The 26,283-nt window shown below is 36.0% G+C and overlaps 1 long non-coding RNA gene across 2 annotated transcripts in view; it reads right to left on the bottom strand.

The window, feature by feature from the left end:
- The window catches only part of LOC140526460 (uncharacterized), a 323,763-nt gene that overhangs the window by 7,408 nt on the left and 290,072 nt on the right, over nt 1-26,283 (bottom strand). The window contains exon 6 of one of the 2 annotated variants that reach the window (XR_011974380.1): nt 24,112-24,164. The exons of the other annotated variant lie outside the window; for it this stretch is intronic. This is a non-coding gene — a long non-coding RNA (uncharacterized lncRNA). The remainder of the gene's footprint in view (nt 1-24,111; nt 24,165-26,283) is intronic. 2 annotated transcript variants of the gene reach the window in all.

Below are 26,283 nucleotides of genomic sequence, written 5' to 3'. Positions count from 1 at the left end.
GGATTGGCTAGATTTCAGTAACAAATGAAATATTCTTTGCTATTTAATAACTCAATCATTCCAATTCAATTTGATTCAGGAACAGTGCACAAATGGTTTAATATTTTCCTAAGAGAGCTTTGACTTTAAATTTATGTTTATATCCTAAAAGAATACTAGATTTGTCAAAAATTGGGTGACTCCAAGTTCTGGAGTGCATTATTAGAAATGAAAGAGCAGTTTATTAAAATTTTTAAATGTCATATCAAAAATATCTTTCCTTTTATAATATTTTGCCCCTCTTGCCTTTATGACTATTTTGTTTTTGGTAGATACATAGACTGGAAGTCATACATGCATCATCAAGCATTATTTTTAACCTACTCTGCACTCTTTTTAATATTTTGAAAACAAAGTTTTAGGAGGTATGGAGATGTAGAAAAGATGAAATATTCTTTTAAAAAAAAATCCGGTCTTCTACCAGAAGCCTTCTACAACCCATCCTAATTCTAGTGTCTTCCCTCTGTTAATCACTTCTTATTTATCCTTTATAGAATCTGTTTGTTTATATCTGTTTCTTTGTTGTCTCTAAAAGTAGATTGTATGCTCTTTGAAGGTAGGAGCTTCCCTTCTTTTGTGTCTTCTTAGGCACAGTGTTGAGCAAATAGTAGATACTTAATAAGTGTTTATTAATAGATTAAAATTCAAATTAATCTAATAAATCTAATCTAATCTAAAACTAACGCAATAATTCTAATCTAATAAAATTTAGCTCAATTATTTCAAAAATCTGATGATCTTGATGATCATTTCTTAAAAAATAGAGCATAAGAACATTAGAGTTAGAAGGGCCCTTAGGGTCTACCTAATCCAACCCCTTTATTTTACAAATAAGAAAACTGAGATCTAGGGAGGTTAATTGACTTTCCCAAAGTTACTCAAAGCATAAATATCAAAGGAGGGATTTGAAGTCAGATTCCTCGATTCCAAAAACCATGGTCTTTCCATAGCACCACCCTGTCTCAAGCTGAGTTTATGCCAGAGATGGAAGTAGAAGCCAGTTTCAGTGCAATTTTCTTTCTACCGCATTGCATGTTTATTGTCTTCCAATGACTTCTAAAGGAGTATACAGTACCCCTTTCAACCAGCTTGCAATGAGGAATGCTTCACTCAAGGCAGAATACTCTCAATTTCATCTAAGTTCATTCTGTTGAGTGGCACAATTGTATCTCTGCTTTCCAGAGTTCTCTTATCATTCAAACACAAGGGTCAAATTTCCGGGAAGCAAGAGTTCAAAACAAACAAGTACGTCAAGTTTTATATCATAAGATTATAGATCTAGAAGTGGAGAGGAATTGGGAAACCATCTAGTCCAATCCTTTCATTTTCCATTTTAGGAAACAGATGCAAGGAGATACAGGGCATAAGATGATCTGCTCAAAGTCAAAAAGGTGGTAAATATAAGATGTAAGATCTGAACCCAGGTCCTCCAACTCCATAGCCAACATTTTGTTCTTTTACTGTCAAGAATGCCTGAGTAAATTCAGATGCAGTCTTAGAGACATTTACTAGCTGTGGGACCTTGGCTAAGTCACTTAATATCTGTCTGCTTCAGTTTTTCCACCTATAAAATGGGCACAATAATAGCATCTACCTCCCTAGGTTTTTGTGAGGATAAAATGAGATATTTGTAAAGCACTGTGCAAACCTTAAAGTATTTAGAACATGGGACACATTACCTATCAGATGTACGGTTAGGAGAAGAATTTATGAATAAACAAGGAATAAAAAGAGTTGTGAGATATGAAATGGATAATTTTGGTTACTTTAAATTAAAAAGATTTTACCCCCCAAAATCCAATCTAGTCGAAATAAGAAGGAAAGCAAAAAATTGGAAAAAAATTATAGACAGTTTTTCAGAAAAGTCTCATATCTCAAATATATAGAGAACTTTGTTAAAATTATAAGAATGAATCATTCCCTAATTGCTAAATGCTCAAAGGATATGAACAAGGGTTTTTTGATGAACAAATTAAAGCTACATAGATCAGGGATGGGGAAAAATTGGGACACTAATACACCGTTGGTGGAACTGTGAACTGATCCAACCATTTTGAAAGCAATCTAGGATTATGCCCAAAGTTTATAAAGCTGTATATTCCCTTTGACCCAGAAATACTACTAATACGTTTGTTTCTCAAGGTTATCAGGTAAAAAAAAAGAAAAGAGCCAATACATTCTAAAATATTTATAGCAACTTTCTTTGTGGTAGCAAACAACTGGAAATTGAGGGGATGCCCATCAACTGAGGAATGACTGAACAAGTTATGGTATATTAGTGTGATGGAATACTGGTGTGCTATAACCTGGTGAGCAGGTTGATTTTAGAAAAAACATGGAAAGACATGTGAAATAATGAAATGGAGTACATAGAACCAAGAGAATATAGTATTCAGGAAAAAACATTATTGTTTGAAAAATTACTGTGAATGACTAACATTGTGAGTATTATGAATATTCAAATTAACTACAGAAGACTTATGAAGAAGATGCTACCCACCTCTAGATGATGAATTGATAAATAGGAGTTTAATAGTATGGTTTCACAGTGTGTGTGTGTGTGTGTGTGTGTGTGTGTGTGTGTGTGTGTGTGTGTGTGTGTGAAATGCTTACCCTCTCTAGTGCAGGGTGGGATGGAGGGAAGGAGAAAGGGAGGCAGTTTGGAACTTAAAATTTAACAAAAATAAACAAAATTAAATTTAAAAAATCCTACATAAATGTCGCAGCTGTTACTCTATGACAGTCTCAGAGTACAGGAACTTTTAAAACATGTTACTTTTCTTGAGTCAAGTGACACAGACATTTAGTTTATCAATAACTTGACAAGCATTTATAATAGTATTAACCCACATTTGTACTTTACTTCCAATAAGATATCATTTTCCCATTTTACAGATGAGAAAACTAAGGCAGAATAGAGCTGGAGGAAGAATTTGCAGAAAGATCTCCTGACTTCCAATCCAGCATTCACTCCAAAACATTTCTTCTCTTTGAATATTTGTATTCTCAGTGGTTTATTTCTATTTAAGTTGGCAGGTACACATGTAGTTTCTCATTAAAAACAAGTGGATTGTATCTGAGCCTCTCTGGGCCTATTGAATTTTGGTAACTGGTGTTCCCGGAAATGACTCATGGTGGTAGAAGCAACATTAACTTTGGTGACAGAAGATTTCATTTTGAATGTGGCCGATTTACTTCATTTCTCTGGCCACAGTTTTAGATGACAGTGATATGCTTCAGCCAACTATTCCTTGCAAAGCATTAAACAAAATAATCTGATGAAGACATCAGCTGGAGGGTAGATGAGACCTTTTCTCTTTTCCCTCGGATTATAACAGAGACATCACCCATTCTCTTTACATATCTATAGGTAGACCTTCACAGAATGAATGAATGAAAATTGTTAAGCTCTTACTAGATGCCAAGTAGGTGGTGTGGAGGATAGAGTTCTAGGTCTGGAATCATGGAGACTCATCTTCATGAGTTCAAATCTGGTCTCAGATCCTTATCAACCGTTTGACCCTGAGCAAGTCACTTAACTGCTTCCTCTGGGAAAGCCATTTAATTTCAGTCTGCCTGTTTTCCCACTGTAAAAACGGGGATAATAATGACACATCTCCCAGAGTTATTGTGAGAATTAAATGAAATATTTATAGTTCTTTTCAATCCTTGAAGTATTATATAAAGGTTAGTGGCTGTAATTAAAAACAGTATAGCTAAATATATAAGAAAGTTGGGAAGAAAAGAGTTGGAGAAATCAGAAAAGTCTTCTTTGAAAAAGGTAGTACTTGAGCTGCATTTTGAAAGAAGCAAGGGATTCTATGAAGCAGAGGTTAGAAGGGAGTGTATTCCAGGAATGGCAGACAGCTCTGAATTTACGACCATATGAAGCATAACTTAGAAGACTATCATGAAATTTTCCAGAGTTTTTGGTCTCTTTTCCTTGTTACATTTATTTTTAAAAAAGACAAAATTCTTTGTCTGATGTAAAATGACCCTAGAGTAATATTTTTTGATTTTATATTATATCCTTTTATATTATACAGATCTGATAATACTTTGTCACATATAAGTGTTTATATATATGTATGTATACTCACACACAAATTTATGTATATAGACAGATCCTTATAGGCAATTTTTATTAGAAGATGTTAGTATACTTTTATGTGAAGTCTTCAAAATATGCCTTAGGGAGGTAGTGAGTATTGCTACCTACCTAAAAATTCAGAAAGAACTAATTACATACCTCCAATAACATTATGATTGTGTGTACTGTACAAAAATAAATCCTTTGAAAAACAACATCTTCAAACTTTGGGACTGTATGATAGTATCATGAAAGCTTGTTTATGGAGATCTGTCCAATTTAGTTATTCCCATGGCTGGTAATCTCCATAATGCAACACACTGACTAATAATGATATGTGGTGGTTGCACAAGGATGGCTAATGCACACACTAAACCTCCCTGTTGCTGAGCTCAGCCAAACACTGATGCATGACTCTAACCAGATGTTTCTCTTGTTTAGGTCAGTAGAGTGCATGTTTATCTTTCAAGAGAGAATATAATGAGTTCATGCAGCCTCAAGATCCACCAATCTGACTGCTTAGTTTGATTGGAACACAAACTGGATGAGCATACAAGGCTGCTTGTATGCTCACTCCACTTTGCGTATGCTGCCCTGCCTGGTTTCAGCTCTACAAGATGCCCCTTTCAGGATAAGCTCACTTCCGATCTCACCTCTATGCAGCTAACTTAAGCCTTGATTGATCAGGCCTCCCTCAGCCTCCTCTCTCCTCTGATTGGAGGCTTGGAAGGTTGTGTATCAAACTCCTCCCAATGTCTTCTTTTATAGAAGGCAGAAGCTTGATCTAACTTTGGTCACTATATTTTGCCTCATTTGTCCTGCTTGGTTTCAAATCCATAGAACAAGTTACCTCCTGATAGCTTGTCCTCCTGTTCCCTTGTCTGTTTTCTTATCTACTTTTGTCTGTTGTCTTACCCTTTAGATTATAAATTCCTTGAGGGCAACAACTGTCTTTCTTTTGATTAATTGTAACCCCAGCATTTAGCATAGTATCTGGCACATAGTAGGTGCTTAATAAATGTTTTTTTCTTTTTTATTGCATTGTTGGAGACAGATCAAAAATATCATCCTTCCATGTCTAAAAGATAGGAAGTGGTATGGGTGACTTTGCCTGCAAATAGTTGCTGTTTCGAAAGGACTATGGACAACGCATTTGACTTAACAAAAACAAAACAAAAAAACCCTATTTCTCAATAATACTTAAGCAATTAATGCTTAGAAAGCTTTGTCCGCCTCTGTTGCAAACTGGCTCTTCTTGCCTTTCCAGGCTTATGACACCCTATTCCTCCCCATGCGTTCTGTAATTCAGTGACACTGCCCTAATTGCTATTGGTTTCATGACGCAGTGTTCTACATAAAGTGAGCACCAAATAAATACTTGTTGAATGAATGAATTTGGACTTTCCCCCTAGATTACTAGGGTACCAAAAGTTGCCCTGGATTTTAAAGAGAATAAGATTGAAATGAACCCAACAAATCTCTTTATTTACTATAAGTACAAAATTTGATAATAATTTGAGAGGTAAATGATAATTCAGTACAAATCAAAAGCTGTTTCAAGGTAGTGTTTGATTAATCACCAAAGGAACATCATGAATAGTCAGTATTCTACGATTGCCAGGGAAGAGGAGCTCAGTGTAGAACAGACAGACATGATCTACTCTGACATGGAAACCCAGCCCTTCTTTTTCCTAAGATAAAACTGCCCAAGACTTTACCATCTGCCCTGCCACTGTGTCCTCTGAATAGAAGCACCTTAACAATCCCTGGGCCTTGTAATTTGTCTTGTCCCTGAATACAACGACCATCAGGTCTTTTCAATCTACCCTGCAGCTTGAACCCTGAAGGTTCAGGTATTATTTCCCCTTCACTTCACCTCCTTCCCATTATAATTCAAGCCTTTTGAATATAAGGACTGTTTCATTTTTCTTTTTGCACCCCTGGCACCTGGCACAGCACATGATATATAGTTAATATTTCATGCTTTTGCATGAATTCATTCAAATCTGCAAAGTGCTTCACATACATTATCATATTTGAGCTTTAATATCCTGTGCCATTAGTAAAACAAACAAACAAAAAGCTCAGCGTTATCCTTATCTGCACATGTGGAAAGTGAGACTCAGACCAACTAATCTCCTTGCTGTTCCCTATACTTGACATTCCATCTCCTGCCTCTATACTTTTGTAAAACCTATTTCCTGTATCTAGACTTCTTTCTCCCTTCATCTCCTTCTCTAGGATTCACTAGCTTCCTTGAAGCCTCAGATTAAGAGACCTCTTTTAGGAAGCCTTCCTTGTAGTAATAAACTTCTAATGCCCTCCCTCCCAAAAGTACCTATTTAGCTACTTTGTATAAATCTATTTATATTTATTCTATATTTATGTATATGAGTGTGTTGTGATCCCCAAAATAATTTAAATTCCTTGTGAGGTTAGAATTATTTAATGATGTATTTGTATCACCAACTCCTAGCACACTGCCTGGCACGTTAGACCCATAATGGTTTGGTAACTTGGTTGTTGTCCTTCGTCTTTGAAGAGGACCAAAATGACATCACCATTGTAAAGTAAAATTTCAGTGTGTCTGACTGTGGCTGATCAGACCAGTACCAGCTCGGAATGCTCTACCACAGCTTGGGCCCAGATGGTCTGTTTGAATATGTGGGGTGGATATCCCAAATTTGTGCATCTTGCATTTACTTTGTGCTGTCTCAATTCTTCTTTGCTCATAGAGCACAGCACCCTTTCTGATGTGGGCACACCATGCTGAACAGTCCTATGCCAGTGTCTCCCATGTTGCACAGTCAAATCCAAAGTTCTTGAGAGAGACCTTGAGAGTGTCCTTGTATCATTTCTTCCGGCCACCATGTCATTGCCTGCCCCATGCAAGTTCTCCATAAAATAGTCTTTTTGGCAAGTGTACATTTTGCATTCTAACAACATGGCCAGCCCATCGGAGTTGCGCTCTCTGAAGCATAGTTTGAATACTTGGCAGTTTGGTTTGAGCAAGGGCTTCAGAGTCTGGTACCTTATCCTGCCAGGTGATCCTCAGAACCTTCCTAATAACAGAGGCGTGTTGATTGTACGAATAAACTGTGTACATGTTGTATCTCTGCAATAGAACTGCTTAATAAGACCAAGGAGTATTTACTTTTATTTTTATATACCTAGCACGTGATACAGAATTATAGGATTTGAAAGTTGTAAGAGATTGTAAAAGTCATCTAGTCCAGCTCATAACAGGTATGTATTTTATTTGTTTTTACCTTTTCTTCAGGAACCCACTCAGAGGTGAAGTTTCTTAAAAAAGGAAAGCTAAGTTAGGCCTCTCCTGTGATTTTATTGTCCTAAAGTAGTTAATGAATGTTTGTTGAATTGAATTGGACTTGGTTGATTGAGAAGGCTTTATGGGAGAAGAATTTGACCTCAGTCTTATAAGTTAGGTGGCATTTGAATAGTTGGAGAGAAATGAGGAGGGATTCCAAGAGAGATGATTAGTGCAAGTAGAAACAAAGAGGTAGGAACACTCAGTACATATTCAAGGCACTGCCAGCAGAACAGATTTGTTAGATCAGAACATTTAGGAAGGTGAATAGAGAGCAGAATATTAAAAGGTAGGTCAGAGACAGATTGTGAATGATTTGGTATGCCGGGAGCAAGATAGAAATCCTTCATCTTCTAAGGAATCCTAGTCTATTATTTTTTTCCCAGTAGAATTGGATTCAATTCATATTAATGTAAACTGGGGTTGACCGTTAGTTCATTGGGTGGATTAAAAATGAAGGACTTAGAAAAGCACATAGACAAATGAGGAGATATTGAAAAGGTGATCTCTAAGGACCTTTTCTTCTCTAAATCTATGGTTCCATGATACCTTATAAGCATACCTACCTCTGTACATGCACATGTACACACATTAAGAAAACTTGGATAGCTTATGATCTACTCCAGTGGAAGAAGAACCACTGATCCATCAATGTTGCTAAGGATCTATTGAAAAAAGAAATCTTAAGCAATCCATTAAATAAAACAAGCATTTATTAAGCACAAACTATATGCTAGGCTAAGTATGGGGACTAGACCTGACATGTCATTAGTATAGGGAATTCTTAGGTAAGAGAACTCCCTCTGCTAACTCTCTCTGTCTGCACTTTCTTTGAAACTCATAGCTTGAGTTGTCTAGAACAGTGATTTTCAGACTTTTACAATTTTTTGTAGTAAAATCTGAAATTATTACTTTAATGCCTTTAAAAAGCAACCTAATGTTCATGGAAAAAAGAAAAATGTTGTTGTTGGGGTGGTGCTGATTTAGGCTTTCTTTCAGTACAGTTTGAGATACAGTGGTCTAAAGAACTGAGAAGTCAAATAATATACTCTGGTTTACACAGCCAGTAAGCATCAGAGGAAGGCCTTGAACCTAGGACCCACTGACTTGACTGTGGCACTGTATTCATTCTGTCAATAGTTCCAGTAACACAAAAAGAAGAATGAAACTTCTTTTGCCTCTAAGGAGGCAAGAAGTTTATATTCTTTCATGAGATTGTAGTATATTTTATCCCACAGAACAAGGGTGTAAGATAATCTAATCTTTAATTTTTGTAGAATTGTCCTAGATATTAGTTGTATTGAGAAGAGACTCTTGTTGACTGACCAGATGAGGTCGAATCTGAGTACAGGAGAAAAATAAATGCCATTCATTTGTGAAAGAAAAGCCTTCCCGGCAACCATCATCATCATCATCTAAGGATTTTTATATTATTTTAGAGTTTGTAAAGCATGTAAATGTTTTCTCATATGATCCTTTCAACAACCTTCTGAAATAGGTTAAGTGCTACAATTGATTATCACTCTAAAGCTAGCAGGGTGCAGAGGAGTCCTTAGGCAGGGGCCCATTGGAGTCCCAGTTTCAGAGTTCAGTAGGTTTAAGGTTTTATGAGAGGACAGGACAGGGGAAAAGGAAGGGAAGGGGAGGAGAAGGGAAGGGAAGGGAAGGAGCCAATAAAACCCAAGTCAAGTGGGCATCTTTTGGCCATCCAAATTTAGCTTCTTTTGGAGAGCAGAAGGAAGGGGAGGGGGAGGCAGACAGGAGAGGAGGACTTGAGTTACTCAACTAGCTGGGTCCCCATTCAGTCAGCTGCATCTACTCACAGGATTGTGTTCATCCTTCATTCCTGAAGAAGACCATGCCATCAGAGAAATGATGACATGACTTGCAATTGACTTTGTTTTGAGTGAGGGAGGGTTGTGCAGGTTACCAGCCTCACTTGGCTGAAGGAAGAACCTTAAGAAAGGATCTATGAGGGCTTCAATTATTAAATGAACCCTTTTGTCTTTTAATATTATCAGAGAGACTTCAACATGTGAAAAATAAAACACATGACTTTAATATATCTTTAAAGTTATTAATGAAATTGTATATATAAAATTCTTATTCTAATTTTGAGAACTTAAGTCATTAAAACATACTTGAACCTTGTATGTATATATATGTATATAATTAGAAACACTTGGAAGTTATCTATATTGATATCTATGTATCCATATGCATCCTGATTCTTAGAGAAAACAATCTAATCTTGTTCCTTTTGCAAAGTTTACTACTCCATTAAATTTAAAAACTTTAACACTTTTACATCATCCTCCTCTTTTAAGCATACATACATACATACATATATATATATATATATATATATATATATATATATATATATATATATATATATATATATATAATTCTCATATCATCCTGAAAGAAAGAGATACTTTAAGGACCTAACCATTCACAAAGAGATGGCAAGCCTAAACTCATTTAACTAGTTCCTTAGACTATGGAGGTGACCACAAATTCAGATTAAAAATAGTAAGAACTTCCATGTTTGCTTATTACTATAGTAACTCAGAGATGTTTTAGTATTAATGTATTAAGCAATAACTTATTATTGCAACGACACAAACTTCTACTGTTCATCTGTCCTGATCCTAGCAATTTGCTAACAATATTAAAACTGTCACTTCGAAGGTACAGGCTGAACTGACAAAAGCATAACAGGAGAAAAAACACAACTGTCTCAGTTCTGTTTGACTCAAGGTAAGAATCATAGATAAAACATTTTGAATCATTTAGAAAGTTCTATGATATTCACAAGATACCAAAGCCATGCTCAGTATTAATCAGGTGGGCAAATTTCCTGCTGAGGAGGGAAATAGCACAATAGGGAAACTAAAGCAAAAAGATCCCATTTTTGCCTCCCGAAATCATCCCCAGAACTTTCCCAGGGACCAAGATCCACTTGTAGCAGTTCTGAGACTGCACTCCCTTTGGGCAGCTCATGGTATTCCTCTTGACTGGTGGACTATTAACTTAATGACATTTCAGACAACCATACCTGAAAATCAAAACTCAAAACAATATCAAATTACAGATCCAAAAGATTTTACCTAGAAAATTTTCACTAATCTCAGTTTAGGGCTAGATGATTGTTTTTCTCATGTTGTATTAACCATTAACAATAAGCATGTATAAGGATATGACACGTATAAGGAGTTATCTTACTTTTCCTTTCTAGTTTAACTTTAGCCTGGAGCTGAAACCATTAGAAATAAAGACTTATTACCCTCGAATTTCACACATACAATGAATACATGATAGTTCACTGAAAATTCCAGAAAATTTCTGCCTACTATAAGCCTCAAGACTATCAGATATCTATTTTGCCTATTAACCCCTAAGACAAAAAAGAAATCTTTGAATCTCAGGTCCATTGTTACTAAATTGTTTAAAACATAAATTTTCAATGCAAACTTTTTATTAATTGGTACAATTTCATGATTTTCATAAACAAGGTCAAATAATTAACCTCACTCTTTACTCTAAACAAACTTGTAACTTCTGTTCAACTTTACAACCTATCATAAACAGCTTCTTTTAGAATGGATAAGATCTTATGACCCTACCCAAATAGAAAGTACCAAGGAGCCTCACGTATAACTTGAGATATCTCAGATACTTCCTTCCTCCCACAACAGTAAGTTATTGTTGCCCATTTTAAAGCAAAACAGTGCAATTAAACACTCAGATTTTAAATTTGTGAGCATATTTTTTATCCACTTAATTCATATTCTAACAGCATTCAGATTAAAAGAAATGTTACCTTTCTAAAGATACAGTTATTATAATCTCTGGGTATCATTTTTCAAATGAACAACATTTCTTATGCAAGGATTTCCAAAAATTCACAATATGTGCAAAAAATTAGAATCCTAACAATAACTTAAAGTGTCCTTCATTTTAAAAACATACTAAAACCATTTGCTAATCAAATAATGTCAATACATTTGAAGGCATTTGCAAATCGTCTGATATAGAAAACTACCGTCTATCAGTTTGTCATTCTATACCAATTGCATTCAAAGCCTAGTATAGAGTAATTACATTTAATAAAAATAATTGTAAGTAACATTTCTATAGTGCTTACGTTATGGTGCCCAGGACTTTAAAAATGTTAAGTCCTTTGATCCTCACAACAACCTTGAGGTGGAGGTACTATAATCACGCTATTTTATAGATGAGGAAACTAAAGCAAACATAGGTGAAGTGACTTGCTTAGGGTCACACAGCTAGTACGTTTCTAAGACTAGACTTCAACTTAAGTTTTTCCAGATTCATGCAATTTCCTAGCATATCACCTTAATGTCAAATATAAAATGTATTTTGCATTAATTTCTGAATTGCTACAGTAATCCTAGTAGGAGAACACATCTCACTTCAAATGAGACCACATTGTGATTTAGTTTCAGGACAAATTTCAATCAAATCATTTCTGGATTTACAATCACAGATGGTTAACACTGAAAACCTCAATCTTCCCAACAGTCATAAATTGCCAGCTTCTCAAATTATAGACCCTATTACTTTTGATTAGCTCACTGTCCCATTCTCCTCTTTTTGGAGCCCATGAGGCTCTAAGGATTGAGAAATGCCTTTCTAATGTTCCTTCAGAGATTGAATGTTCATATGCTCTATTCAAGTAATTCCATGCTGCAAATTTATTTTTATTTTTTCCATTTGATCAATGTTATAACATTATAATTTCGTCTGTCTGAAATTGCTTAATAGGAATTTCTCTATAAAGTTTCACATATCCTTCTCATCTCAATGAAATTTGAAACCTTTTCAAACTTCTCTGCAAACCTCCAAACCCTTAGCTTTAAACCCTCTATTGTCACTGTGTATCACCAAGGCATATTCACAGCACTAGTGATGACCATGAACATGCTAGCATAGTTCTGAATCACAAATATACCAGACTTTCCATAGAGAAGGCAGAAGAAAAACATATATTCAGACACCAGAAAGCCAAATCCCAACACCAGAAAGCCAAATCTGTCATAGTAACCAAGAAGTTAATATACATTAATACTTCAGGGGACAAAGGCATTTCCAAGTCTCCCACCCCCTCCCCCACAACCTTCCCACAAACAAACACTCATGAGTCTAGCTGTGCCTGCTTTCCTGTTCCTTCTCAGCTCTGACTAGCCTGACCAACTTCCTCTCAGCTCTGCTCCATCCTTCCTGTTCCACCTGTTCAGCAAAATCCTCCCAGAATATGCGACTTAGGCTTCCATGTGATTTAAGCTGGTAACATGGGCCTATTTATGAATGAGAAAGATCTTCTCATTTAAATTACCATTACACACATTAGTGCTGACTCCAACTTTAACTTTCCACTCATTTTCTTCCTATCCCTACTTATTAATTCTTCTCTCTTGCATTTTTTTTTTGCCCTTTCAGTCGACAACCAGTTTCAGAAGTGACCTCTGTTTTTACCTTTGGATTACTCATTTTTCTTTATCTTTCTTAATTTGCTTACATCTATTTCATCCTATTTCTCAATCATATTCTAATCAAATATTCCTCTGAATCACTCCTATACAAATTTTCTTATACTATCAATTAATTGTTATATTTTACTTCTTGAGTTGCATAGTCTATTTCAACTAAGGTGATTTTGCTACTAATTTACCTGAGCAATTAAATTCTATTGAGTCATTTCAAGCTAACTTCTGTCCAGTTAGAAAGCTTGAAGTTTTCAATGTAACCATTTGCAATTTTAAATACAGATTTGTTTTGGTTGAAGTTTGTCTTGAAACTAAATAATAATGTGGCCTCATTTAAAGTGAGATGTGTTCTCCTATTAAGACAATTGTGGTAATCCAGAATTTAATGCAAAATACATTCTATAATAGGTTAAATCACCTTCTACAAGAACAAAAAACATCTATCACTTTTCAAGAAAGGGAAAGATTGATGGAGGTGTGTGTTATTTTCTATAATGTTGATCCTAGTGCAACACCCCCCCAAAATCCTCTAAGATATGTTAGTAGTTACAAAAACCTTTAAACAATAATTTGAAAATTTACAGTAAAGACATTACATGTCAGTTATAATTTTTAGTCCCTAATTAATTTATAATGACATAAATTCATGCAAACCAGGAAAAAATATTTCCTTCTTTTTCTTTTCTGCGTGCATCTCTGCAATTTCCAACCTAGCCAGGGTTGGAAAGGCAAAGAGAAAGAATCTAACAGTTTTCCTTCCTTTTCTCTCACTCAAAGACTAATTAAAAAGGAAGAGAGAGTAAGTCCCAGCTTAATATTACAGATCCCTAGAAGAGCTGTTTCCAGATTTCACTGGTCTTCCACACCCTTCTAATCTCTGTTTCTGCACTGTCTTAACGAAGTTTTTATGGGTGACCCACCCTGGTAGAATGCTTCCTTTAAAGACCATTCTAGTATAATACAAGTTTTAGTATATTTTAAAGTCATTTGGGTACCATGATGGCAGAGAAAAGGCAGGGGACTCACTTGACCTCTCCCAATTCTTTTCAAACATTTGAAAAATCACCTCAAAATGAATTCTGGAGTGGCAGAATCCAGAAAAGATGTGGTGAAACAATTTTCCAACCCAAACAACTTAGTAAGTCAACAAGAAAGGTCTGTTACATCAGGGTGAGAGTGAAGTGCCGTACAGTCAAAGCTATCTAAAGTCATATTAAAATGCTCTAAGTCACTATTGATTAGAGAAATGCAAATTAAAATGACTCTAAGGTACTACCCTACACCTACCAGACTGGCTACTGTGACAGAAGAGGAAAAGGACAAATGCTGGAGGGACATGGGAAAACTGAGACATTAGTGGAGTTGTGAGCTGATTAAATTAATTCTCGTTGAATCTATGCTTAAAAGGCTGTAAAATCTTGTATATCCTTAGATCCAGAAATACCACTGCTAGGTCTGTATTCTAAAGAGATTTTTTTTTAAAGGAAAGGGACTCATATGTACAGAAATATTTGTAGCAACTCTTTGTGTAGAAACAAAGAATTGGAAATTGAGGGAATGCCCATCAATTGGGAAATAGCTAAACAAGTCGTAATATATGATTGTGAAGAAATACCATTGTCATATAAGAAATGACAAACAAATTTTTCTCAGAAAAACCTGGAAAAACTTACATGAACTGATGCAAACTGAAATGAGCATGAGCAGGAGTACACTGGACATGGTATGTGTGTTTGTCCTTTGTTGCCAAAGAAGACCATGCCATCAGAGAAATAATGACATACTTGCCCTTGGCTTTGTTTTGCATTTGGGAGGGCTGTGTAGGTCACCAGCTTCACTTCTCCTCCAGAGCCATCTAAATCCAGTGACCAGATATTCATTAGGCTGACTGGCAATGACCCAGGATGAGGCAATTGGGTTAAGTGACTTGCCCAAGGTCATACAGCTAGTGAGTGTCAAGTGTCTGAGGCGAGATTTGAACTCAGGTCCTCTTGACTCCTACACTGGTACTCTATCCACTGCACCACCTAGCTGTATGTTGATAAACTGTGAATGACTTAACTATTCTCAAAACAATGATCCAAGACAATTCCAAAGGACTTAGGATGAAAACTCTTATCCACATCTGGAGAAAATACAGATAGCGTCTCAGTACAGATTAAAGTATACTTTTAAAAACTTTTTTACTTTTAGTCTTTTTTGGTTTGTTTTCTTTTACAATGTGAATAATATGGAAAAATATTTCACATAATTGCACATCTACAATCTATATCAAATTGCTTGCCTTCTCAATAAGATCGTAGGAGAGGGAGAGAAAAGAGAATTTGGAACTCAATTAAAAAAGTGTTAAAATTGTTTTTATATATAATTGAGAAAAGTAAAATATTAATAAAAAGTTTAAAAAGTCAGTTAGCCTTTTAGGTTTAATGGTTTCTTTCTAGAAACAAGAAAATCTGCTTTCTTTTCCTCTGAGACAGACAACTTCTGATTATGCAGAGTGTGGAAAGACAATGAGGAAGTTAAGAGGGAGTGTTTTAAATTTAATGCAATCTTAATTTAGATTATTAACTATACCAGAGGAACATTTTTAAACCTGGGGAAAATTTTTACATTCATTTTTTCTATTACTTTGTATTATCAATCTTTTAGAGTTGTATTATGCTAATAACCACTCATTTCCCAAATATGGATAGGGACATGGAAAAACAACAGATACCAATTTGTCTTGCACTGAAACTGGTCCTCTGACTAAATTTTCTGGTATAAATAGATTTAATTTCGCTTCAGAATTCTTAAACTATGCCTCAAGAACATTTGCCACTAACGAACGTACACTGAAAACTTAGTTACTCAAAGAGAATGTCAAAACTTAGTTCTAATTTTTGTTGGGTCCCCATTCTTCCATTTACTACCCTAATTTTGACCTCAAGATCTTTATAAACTTCTCAATTAAAAGAAAATAAAGAAAGATATGTGTCCTGATGTCAACTGGTCTTTGACTAAATCCTAAAGTGACCTGCAAAGACAAAAATCTTAAGCTGCAAGCTGCTGGAGCCTTTGAGAGATAGTTGATATGTCAGAGCTGCCCTCTAGAATGTTGGTTAGATGAAAGATGATTCCTGCATTGGACCAGTTGTTTGGTGTCTCTCTCTAGAGTTATTCATGGTGTTACCTAAAGTGAAGTATTGGTATTTGGGCAGGAAGGAGTCTATATTCTTCCACTTTCAAGAAAATAATGACCTAACTTTAAAACTATATGGCCACATTTTTTCCACAGAAACTCTTTTGGGACCAGTGCTCTTTTTACCTCAGCATCCTTTTGGAAATGGACATTGAATTCCACTGAATAAACAGATATTTTGCTTAAGAGTTTCCTAATGGGAGCTATCAAGTGCATGGACATTTGGGAAATTTTCTAGCTCTTTATAAACACATGAATTCATCAAAATGACTTCTGTAAATTGAGAATGTAATTCTTTACAGCTACCCCAAGGATATAAAATGCATCAACATTATTTTAAGTAGGATAGAAATGCAGCTGTTAGGCAAAAGTAAATATAATATGCTGATGGCTACCACTCTGTCCTAGAGGAGAGAACAGGAAGGACAAAGTAGAGAAAAAGAGAATTGATTTTCTGTTTCTTTTTCTCCCAGGAAGAAGACGTTAAGAACAGAGAAAGACCACAGAAGAGCTTAGGCCTTGTCTATGACTTCTGGTCTTGGCAGATTACATGTGGAGTTCTTCTATGCCTTCTGCTGTACTTATTGGCAAGCTAGAGTGTACATTATTTCTTATGAATGCCATGTCCTGTGATACATATGAGGGCATTTCACCACCACTTCACTTTCATGGGACAAGTTAATTTTGAATCAAAGATGTCCTTTATTAACAATAGAAAGCTGCTTCTTTAGTCTGGTTATGTAGCTTGTTTGTCAACTCCTATTTTTCTCTTGGAAGTCTAGTGGGGAAGAAGTGAGTTCACAAAATTCACAAATTCATACATTCATAAATCTCAGTATCAGGGTGGCAGTATTGAGAATGAGAGTATTCCCAAGGTAAGCAAGGCAGGCAGGTTCCAACAATTACAGGGGAGCTAATCTTCACCTCTCTCTCTCCTTAACTATAATTCTGGGTCACCAACTGCCTATTGGGCATTTTCCACTGTGTATTCTAAAGGTATATCAAGTTTAGCATGTCCATAACAGAACTTATTATCTTTCCCCTTAAAATCATCCTACTTCCCAAGCTCCCTATTTATAGAAGGATATCCCCATACTTCTAGTCACTATGGTTTGCAGCCATAGAATCATCCTTGACATTAGCACTATTGTCCAGAATATATGCAGTGAAGTCTTGCATTTGAGTTGGCCATAGTTCATCACCATTGGTTCTGTTACCATTTTAGAGCCCTATTTGTTTCCTACAGGAGTTTTCTTAAGACAAGAGAAATAGCCAGTCATTCATATGCATTCATATGCCAGGCATTCTGACAAGCAGTGGGAATACAAAGCAGAAAAAGGAATCCCTGACCATAGGGAGCCTACATACTATTGGGGGTGACAACATATAAATAATTTGATTAAAAGGAATTTAACTAATTTTGAACCAAAGTAATTTCTGTCATTTGACATATGAGGGAACTGAACCACAGGGAGATAAGTTATTGACCCAAATTTAGACAGGAAGTTGAGTCATATGGAACTCAAATGCATCTTTTGACACCCAGGATAATGATTTTTCCTTTGTACCATGCTGTTTTCAGAATATGATAAAAACTCATCTGTTTGGCATTTCAGACCTTTTCTAATTTGGCTCCAACATGTCTTTTCATGTTTTTTAAATCTTATTTTTATCTTTATTTTTACCAATTACATGCAAAAACAATTTTAACATTCTTTTTTTTTTCAAATTTTGAGTTCTAAATTCTCTTTCTTTCTCTGTTCCTCCCCACCTGCACTGAGAAAGCAAAAAATTTGACATAGGTTATACATGTATAGTCATGCAAAATATATTTCCATATGTCATTCTGTGAAAGAAAACACAGACAAAAAGCCCAAGAAAAATAAACTAAAGAAAATATATATTCATAGCAATTTTCTTCCTTAAGGTTCTGGATCTTCTTTTCTAATCAGTTGACTTTCTTTTCATATTCTTCTTATTTTTCTTGGATTACTGTTATTTTTCTTTTCAGTTTTTCCTCAGTCTCTTTCATTTGATTTTGAAAGTCTCTTTTTTAGTTCTTCAGTGAATTATTTTTGGGCAGATGACCATTTGACTTTGTTCTCTGTTGTAGAAGAGGGTTTCTTTGTTTCAGTATACTCCTCTGAAGATGAATTCTGGCGCTCTCTATTCCAACAGTAGCTCTCAGTGGTTGGATTCTTTCTCCTTTACCTGTGCATTTTTTTGGTAATAGTTTAGTTTTTACAATCACCTCTAGTCCTGGGGTGTGAGTGTTGGTACCTCTGGCCTCAGATCCTCTTCAGTTATTTCTTCTGATCTTGAACTCACACCAAGTCGTGCAACCTCCTGTAAGTACCCACCATTAGCTGCATCCTTCTCCAGTACCTGTGCACCATGGGGAGTATGCTGAATCCTTCTTGCCAACACTGCATCTCCACAGCATAGCTGGATCTGGTTTTCCTTGTCAGTAGATCTTCTCCAGCTCAGATACCCAACTTCCCTGGCTGTCCTGGGGGTAAAAGTTCCTGTGGCTGAGGTTGAGGCAGTCTCCCAACCCAGCCAATCCCAGGGCTTGCAGCTTGTTTAAGGCATTCTTAGCCTGGAGGTGTCTACTCTTCATAGGAAGAAAACCTGATCCTGGGATTTTTCTTTAGATCTTCCTTCTTTAAATTTCCCAGGAGGACCCCTGGTCTGCCTCTGCTGTTATTTATTTCACCACTTTATATTCTCCTTGAGGTACTATTTATCTCTTTTGTGGAAGAAAATCTTGAGAGCTTGAAATTTTCTTACCTACTCCACCAGGTTGCCATAATCCTTTCTGCTCATCATTTCTTCAAGCACAATAGTATTCTATCACAATCATATACAATCACTTACTTAGTCATTCCACAATTGATGAATATCCCTTCAATTTCCAATTACTTGTCACAAATAAAAGATCCACTATGAATATTTTTGTACACATACGTCCTTTTCCTTTTTTGAAAGATCTCTTTGGGTTATATACCTAGTAGTGATATTGTTTGGTCAAACAGTATGCATGGCTCTCCAGAATGGTTGATTCAATATAAAACACCACCAACAGTACATTGGTGTTTTAATTTTCCCACATTCCCTCCACATTTGTCAGCTTTCCTTTTCTGTCTTATTAGCCAATCTGACAGGTACGTGGTCAGAGTTGTTTTGATTCAGATATTTTTTTTCATATGACGATAGATAGCTTTGATTACTTTTTCTGAAAACTGCCTGTTCATATCTGTTGGTCATATATCAATTGAGGAATGGCTCTTATTTCTATAATTTTGACTCAGTTTTCCATATGTTTGAGAAATGATGTCTTTATCAGAGAAACTCACTATAATTTTTTTTCACAATAATGATTACCAACTATATATTTCTCTCCATCCTATTTTCCCCTGTCTATCCTACTTTCTTTAGCCTGTCCATTTAAAAAAAAAGGTTTCTGTTTCTGACTTTTACCTCCACCAAAATGCCCTCCCTTCTATCAACTCTCTTTTGAATCTTGTCTTTGAAGTCAAATTTCCTATGCAGCTCTTTGGTCATATCATCAGGAATGCTTGAAAATTTTCTATTTCATTTAACATCCATTTTTTTTTTGCTCCTAAGAATTATACTGAGTTTTGTTGAATAGATGTTTCTTGGCTATGATCCTAGCTCTTTTGCCCTACAGAATATCATGTTTCAACTCCTCTGATCCTGTAATGTAGAAGCTGCTAAATTTAATTGTGGCTCCATAATATTTGAATTGTTTCTTTTTGTCTGACTGCAGTATTTTCTCCTTGATCTGCAAGGTCTGGGATTTGGCTATCATATTCCTGGGAGTTTTCATTTTGGGATTTCTTTCAGGAGGTGATTTGTGGATTCTTTCAATTTTGATTTTACCCTTTGGTTTTAGAATATCAGGACAGTTTTCTTTGATAATTTCTTGAAAGATGATGTTTGACTTCTTTTTTTTTAAATCATGACTTTCAGGTAGTTCAATAATTCTTAAATTATGTCTCTTTGATCTATTTTCCTGGTGTGTTGTTTTTCCAATGAGATATTTCCTATTTTCTTCTACTTTTTCAGCCAATTGATTTTGTGTGATTGTTTATTGATGTTTTGTGGAGTAATTAGCTACTACTTTTTCAGTTCTAACCTTTAAGGAATTATTTCTCCAGTGAGTTTTGTACCTCTTTTTCCATTTGGTCAATTCTACTTTTTAAAGAGATCTTCACTCCAGTGAATTTTTGTATATCTTTTTTCACTTGGCCAATTCTGTCCTTCAGGGCATTCTTCTTTTCATTGGATTTTTATGGTTTTTTTCACCCTTTAGCCTCTTTTTTACTTGTTATTTTCTTTAGCATTTCTTTTGTGCCTCCTTTACCAAGTGGTTGACTCTTTTTTCATGATTTTCTTGCATCACTTTCATTTTTCTTCCCAATTTTTCCTCTTTTTCTCTTATTTGATTTTAGAATTCTTCTTTGAGCTTTTCCATGGCCTGAGATCAATTCAAATTTTTCTTTGAGGCTTTGGATGTAGGCATTTTGACTTTGTTATCTTCTGAATATGTGTTTTGATATTCCTCATCACCATAGTAACTTTCTATGGTTAGACATTTTTTTCTGTTGTTTGCTCACTTTCTGGCCTTTTTCTTGATTTTTAACTCTATGATAAAGTGTGGCTCTGCTTACCAAGTGGAGGTAGTACTGTTCTAAGCTTCAAGTTTTTATGTGTGTGTGTGTGTGTGCGTGCGTGTGTGTGTAGCTGTTTTTAGAGGTAATTCTGGGGACCTGTAAGTTTATGGCTCATCCAAAATGATATAAACTGGGGGGGGGGGGTATGTTTGCTACTCTCCTGTATTGTACACTGGTTTATGAGTGACCATAAGCACTCTTTTCAACACTGGAATTGTGACCCGAATCTCTGCTCCCCTGTGGCTGCAAGCTCTCTTATGCTAGTGCTCCTTCTTGCACTGGGACTACAACCCAGGAATCAGACCCAGATCCAAGTATAAGTAATGTAACAAAGTTCTGTCCCTGATGACATCAAAGGGACTCCTGTAAATCTCCTTCTGACTTGTCCAGTTCCCTTATTGTCTCTGGACTGAGAGGTCTTGGAACCACAGTTGATACCACTGATGCAGTTGCTTCAAGGCATGCTCTTGGTTTTCTTGGTCCTGATCTGTGCTGGCACATTCCATACTGCCCTATGCTCCTCACCTAACCTGGTGCAACAGACCTTTCCTGCTGACCTTCTAAGTTATCTTGGGTTGGAAAATTTTTTCATTGTGTCTTTTTGTGGGTTCTGATGCTCTGGAATTTGTTCAGAGTCACTATTTAAAAGTATTTGGAGAGGTTTGGGGAAGAGCTTGGGTGAGTCTCTGCCTTTACTCTGCCATCTACCCCCTCCAACATATCTTTTCAAATGGATTTCACATTGTATTTCTCTGAACACTCTACATTCTACCCAATCTAGTCTACTTTGACCAGAAGTCAAACATACCATATCTTTCTTTAGTAACTTTGATAACTTTGTATGAACTCTCCCCTTTATCTGAGAAATGTTTCTCCTCTCTTTTGTCTCTTAGAATCTATAGTTATTCACAGACACACACCTGTATACATACACACACACACATATATATATATATTTGTATGTGGATGTGTGTATATATATGTATAGATAGACAGATATACACATACACATGTGCATTCACACACACAATGTTACAGAAACACATGGGTAATTGATTATTTCCAGTATGGATTCTGAGTCAGTTGATTAGGTTTGTGGTGAATCCCATGCTCAGAACATTTTTGGAGACTTTTTAAGGTAGTACATAGCTCAAAGAAAACCATTAACACAGTTCCCAGAACAAAATGAAAGTGGGGAAAGAGAGGCATTTTATTTGCATTTCAGTTGGTTGCTCATTACTTAGGGTTACTTGAGAATCACTCTATTCCCCAGAAGCAGGAAGTTTCCTAAAATGAGCCATGAGTTCCTTTTAAGAGCCTAGAGGAGACAAATAGGCTTTTATGGATTCTATAGTCTTCTGAGTCATAGCCTGTAAAGGTAAAGTCTGAGCCAAAAACTCATCCCCCCTCTAGTTAGTGTTCTATGCTCTTAATAGAAAAACATCTGTGTAGAGCTCCTGGAACTGGAAATTATGGTACCTCATGCAGTGATAAGAAGTGAAAGGCTGGACTGAGTTCAGAAACAAGGGTCAAATAATTTTTGTAAGCAGGAGACCTCAAATTGTATTGGTTACAAATGAGTATGTGGTTGGGGAAAACAGTCATTGGGCACATGATGGAAGTTATTAAGCATATCTTTTTTTTTAACTGCTTCCCCCCAACACACACACACACACACACACACACACACACACACACACACACACACACACTTTAAAAGGGGCAATAATAAATCAGTCTCTAAGAAAGACAATTATGTTTTTTGCATTTTCCTCATAAAATGCTTAAGCAAAGATTAAGCAAAGAGAATATCTCATAGACCTTCAGAAAGTCTAATTATGTGAGCTAAGCAAAAAATAAGAAATATTTTCCCACCAGGCAGGAGACAGTGACTACCTCTTAGAGAGAGGATAGCTCTGGTGCTAGCTAGCTCTGATGCTATGTTGTCCAACATATAGGTAACGTTTCTCTTTTTTGATACTCATACCCACAATTGCACAATATTCCTGCATTTGGGTTAGCCGTAGTCCATCACGTTGGGATCTGCCAATATTTTAGAGCACTGCCTATTTCTTTCATGATTTTTCTTAAAACTTGAGAGCTAATCAGTCAGTCAGATGCATTTATTAAGTACCTACAGTATGCCAGATATTCTGGCATAAAGGGATAAAGGCAAAAAGAAGTCCATGACCACAAGGAGCATATGTTCTATTGGGAGACACAACATATAAATAACTCAGTTAAATGGAGTTTAATTAATTTTAAACAAAAGTGTCTGTTTTTGTTTTAATTAATTACAGGAATGCTATAGCTTATTGAGTAAATGCAGTTTGCGGCAAAGTACATATAAAGAGATATCTTGTATCTTTTCTATTTCTTTGTTGCAATCAATTGTATCTACCATATACTTTATATCCTTTTAAAACAGAGATTTCTTTTTTTGTATTCATTTGTTTTATTTATTTATTTTAGTCACCATTTATTAACATAACAGTTTGAATTTCAAATTTTCTTCCCATCCCTCCCCTCCCTCACCCCAAGATGGCTTACATTCTGATTACCTCTTCCCCTAGTCTGCCCTTCCTTCTATCACCCCTTGTCCTCCTTTCTCCCTCTCCCCACTTTTTTGTAGGGCAATATAGATTTCTTTATCCCATTGCCTGTATGTCTAAAACAGATATTTCTTAACTGTGTTTTTTCTGAGCTCTTATGCATTCCTGTACCTTGTTACTGTAGCCAATCAGAATGAATTTCCTTTGATTTAGTTGCTTTTTCTATACTCTGTTTGCTGTGTCTCCCTTGTATTGGAAGTTAAGAAAAAAATCACTGGACTAGCAACTGTTTCTCAAAATTTTCTTTCAGGTACCACAACAGAACGCGTAAGATGTATACAAAGAAGAATAATGACAATTTAAAAGGGGTAGGAAGTAGCCAGGGGAATCAGAAAAGGCCTCCAGGAATAGGTGGTATTTGAATTTAGTTTAGGGGGAAACTAGGGAAGCTGAGAGGTTAGGTCAGGGGTAGGGGTGTTTGGGAGTAGGTGTATTGTGCAGAGCATTCCAGGCTTGGGGGTTGGGGGTGGTGATGAGTGCAAAGGCAAAAAGATGGGATATGCAGGGAATAGTGAGCTCCCTCAGAGATGGGAGGACCTGAGTTCCAACATACAGGAACCTATGGGGTCCTCACAGGGCAAGTCACTCTCCTCCCTCCCCGCATCCCCCCAATTCTATTGAATTAGACTAAATTACAGAGAAAGTGCTGACCTGTAAGGAGTGTTTTCTCCCTGGAAGCTTTCTGTACTGATGGAATCGCAGGTCTAGTGAAAAGAAAAACAAACACAAAAGACAATTCCAGGATATATGGATAAAAAGAAAGGATAACTTTATTAAGTTCTATGGTCCCTAAAAGGCAGTTAAGGTATTAGCATTCTTTCCCCTTTATAGATAAAATTGTACTTTGCGAAATCCTCTTCTAACCTGTAAGTTGAAAGAACTCAGAAAAGTGTTTCTTTCTGAAATCAAAAGGGAGATTTTTTTTTTTAATAGCCCATGTTTCTTCTGTGGAATTGGTACCAGACTGAGTCACACCTTAGACACAGGCCAGGGGCTGATCTCCATCCTATTTTGGGCCTGCTTTTCACAATCTGTTGTCTTTTCCTGTGTTTCCCCTGAGCTTCACCTTCACTTCATTTCCTTTATCTAATTTGAGAGATAAGCAAGGTCAAAAGCAAAGAAAAAAGGGGGTAGAAATCAAAAGGACTGCCTGTGAAAGAGAGAATAACACTTTTGTTTCTTTCCTGAATGAGAACTGGGTTTGAGCATTCCTAACCATGAAAAGTAGACCAAATTAAAATGCAATGAGTCATATCTGCTTATTATTTGCATAAAAACCCAAACCTGTGGCTGCTCTTGGAAGGAAAGGTAGCCAATCTCTGCAAATAATGCTGACTCATGACATACTGCCTCTCCTTTTGTAAGTGACTCTTTGAAAAAGGAGACCCTTTTTTGAGATGACAGGGACATTTCTTTCCACTATTGTGTGTTTGTCAGTACAGGGCCTCATCTGGCCTGCTTTCAGTCAAGTGTCTAGTAATCCCTATATTTGTCTTGTGTAGGGCCATCATTTGGTAACTTCTTTCTCATGAAACCTCAGTTCTTGAGTTTTCCTTAGATCTTTACAGCTGGTCCAAAAAATGTCAAGAGGAGGCTTGCAGCTTATGCTTACCAGCATCCACTCACTTTTGAAATAGCAAAGAGTTGGATATAACAGGAATCATGAGATTTGGAATGGATTCTTTTTATAAAAGGAGGATTTCGATTTTCCTTAACATAGAATAATAAAATAAAGTCATTGAAATTTGACATTTTGGGTTGATTATTTTTTAAAGGATACTTTTTAAGATGATAAGAATCTTCCTCCATTCATTAGAACATTTTAATTGTATGACCTTGGGCAAGTCGTTTAACTTCCATGGGCTTGTTTCCTCATTTGTGAAATAAGAAGGTTAGAATAGATGGTCTTTGAGGTAACTACTAGTTTTCCATCTATGGTCCTATGACCAACATTTGACTGATGTATCTTTGCATAGTCAAGTACTAGAATTCTTTACCTTTTTCTGGGTTATGGACCCCTGTGGCAATTGGATAACGTTTATGAATCCCTTTTCAGAATAATGTTTTTAAAAATATAAAATGTAAATGATTACAAATAAAACCAATTTTATTGAAATATAATTATCTAAATATTTTAAAAAAAGTTTACAGATCTCAAGTTAAGAACCTTTGTTTAATAAGATGAAACATATCTAATTCCATCATTTCAAATATTTTTAATCATGCATATGGTAACTGAAGAGAAAGGGACTAGGAGTACCTGTTAAGATCATAAATAGAACTCTATAATGATTTCAGCTAAGATATATTGAATCTTAAGGCATAAAAGTTGGGAGAGTTCTTACAGATCTTCTAGCTCAACCTTCTCCTTTTATAAATAAGGAAACTGAGACTTAGGGTGGATAAATTCCTTGCTTTGCATAAGGTCTTATGGCAGCTATGTGGCTCAGTGGATAGAGTAATATGCCTGTAGTCAGAAAGATCTGACTTCCAATGTGGCCTTAGGCACTTACTAGCTATGTCACTGTGGGCAAATCATTCAACCTCTGTTTGCCTTAATCCACTGGAGTAGGAAATGGCAAACCAATACAGTGTCTTTGCCAAGAAGACTCCATGGACAACATTAGTATGCTATGGTTCATGGGGGTCACAAGCGTTGGAGATGACAGAAAAACTGAACCAAGATCTTATACCTAGTTATTGCAGAATTAGGAGTAGAAATCAAGTATTCTGATTCCAAGTTCAAGGCTCTACCCATAACAATACACAAATATTAAAGATGTGACTTGGATGATAATTTCTCTGGCTTAATTTGGTGGTGGT

The sequence above is a fragment of the Notamacropus eugenii genome, chromosome 2, assembly GCF_028372415.1.
Source record: "Notamacropus eugenii isolate mMacEug1 chromosome 2, mMacEug1.pri_v2, whole genome shotgun sequence".
Classification (NCBI taxonomy): domain Eukaryota; kingdom Metazoa; phylum Chordata; class Mammalia; order Diprotodontia; family Macropodidae; genus Notamacropus; species Notamacropus eugenii.
The sequence above is the reverse complement of the archived record's forward strand: the minus strand, read 5'-3'. Positions and strand labels throughout refer to the sequence as shown.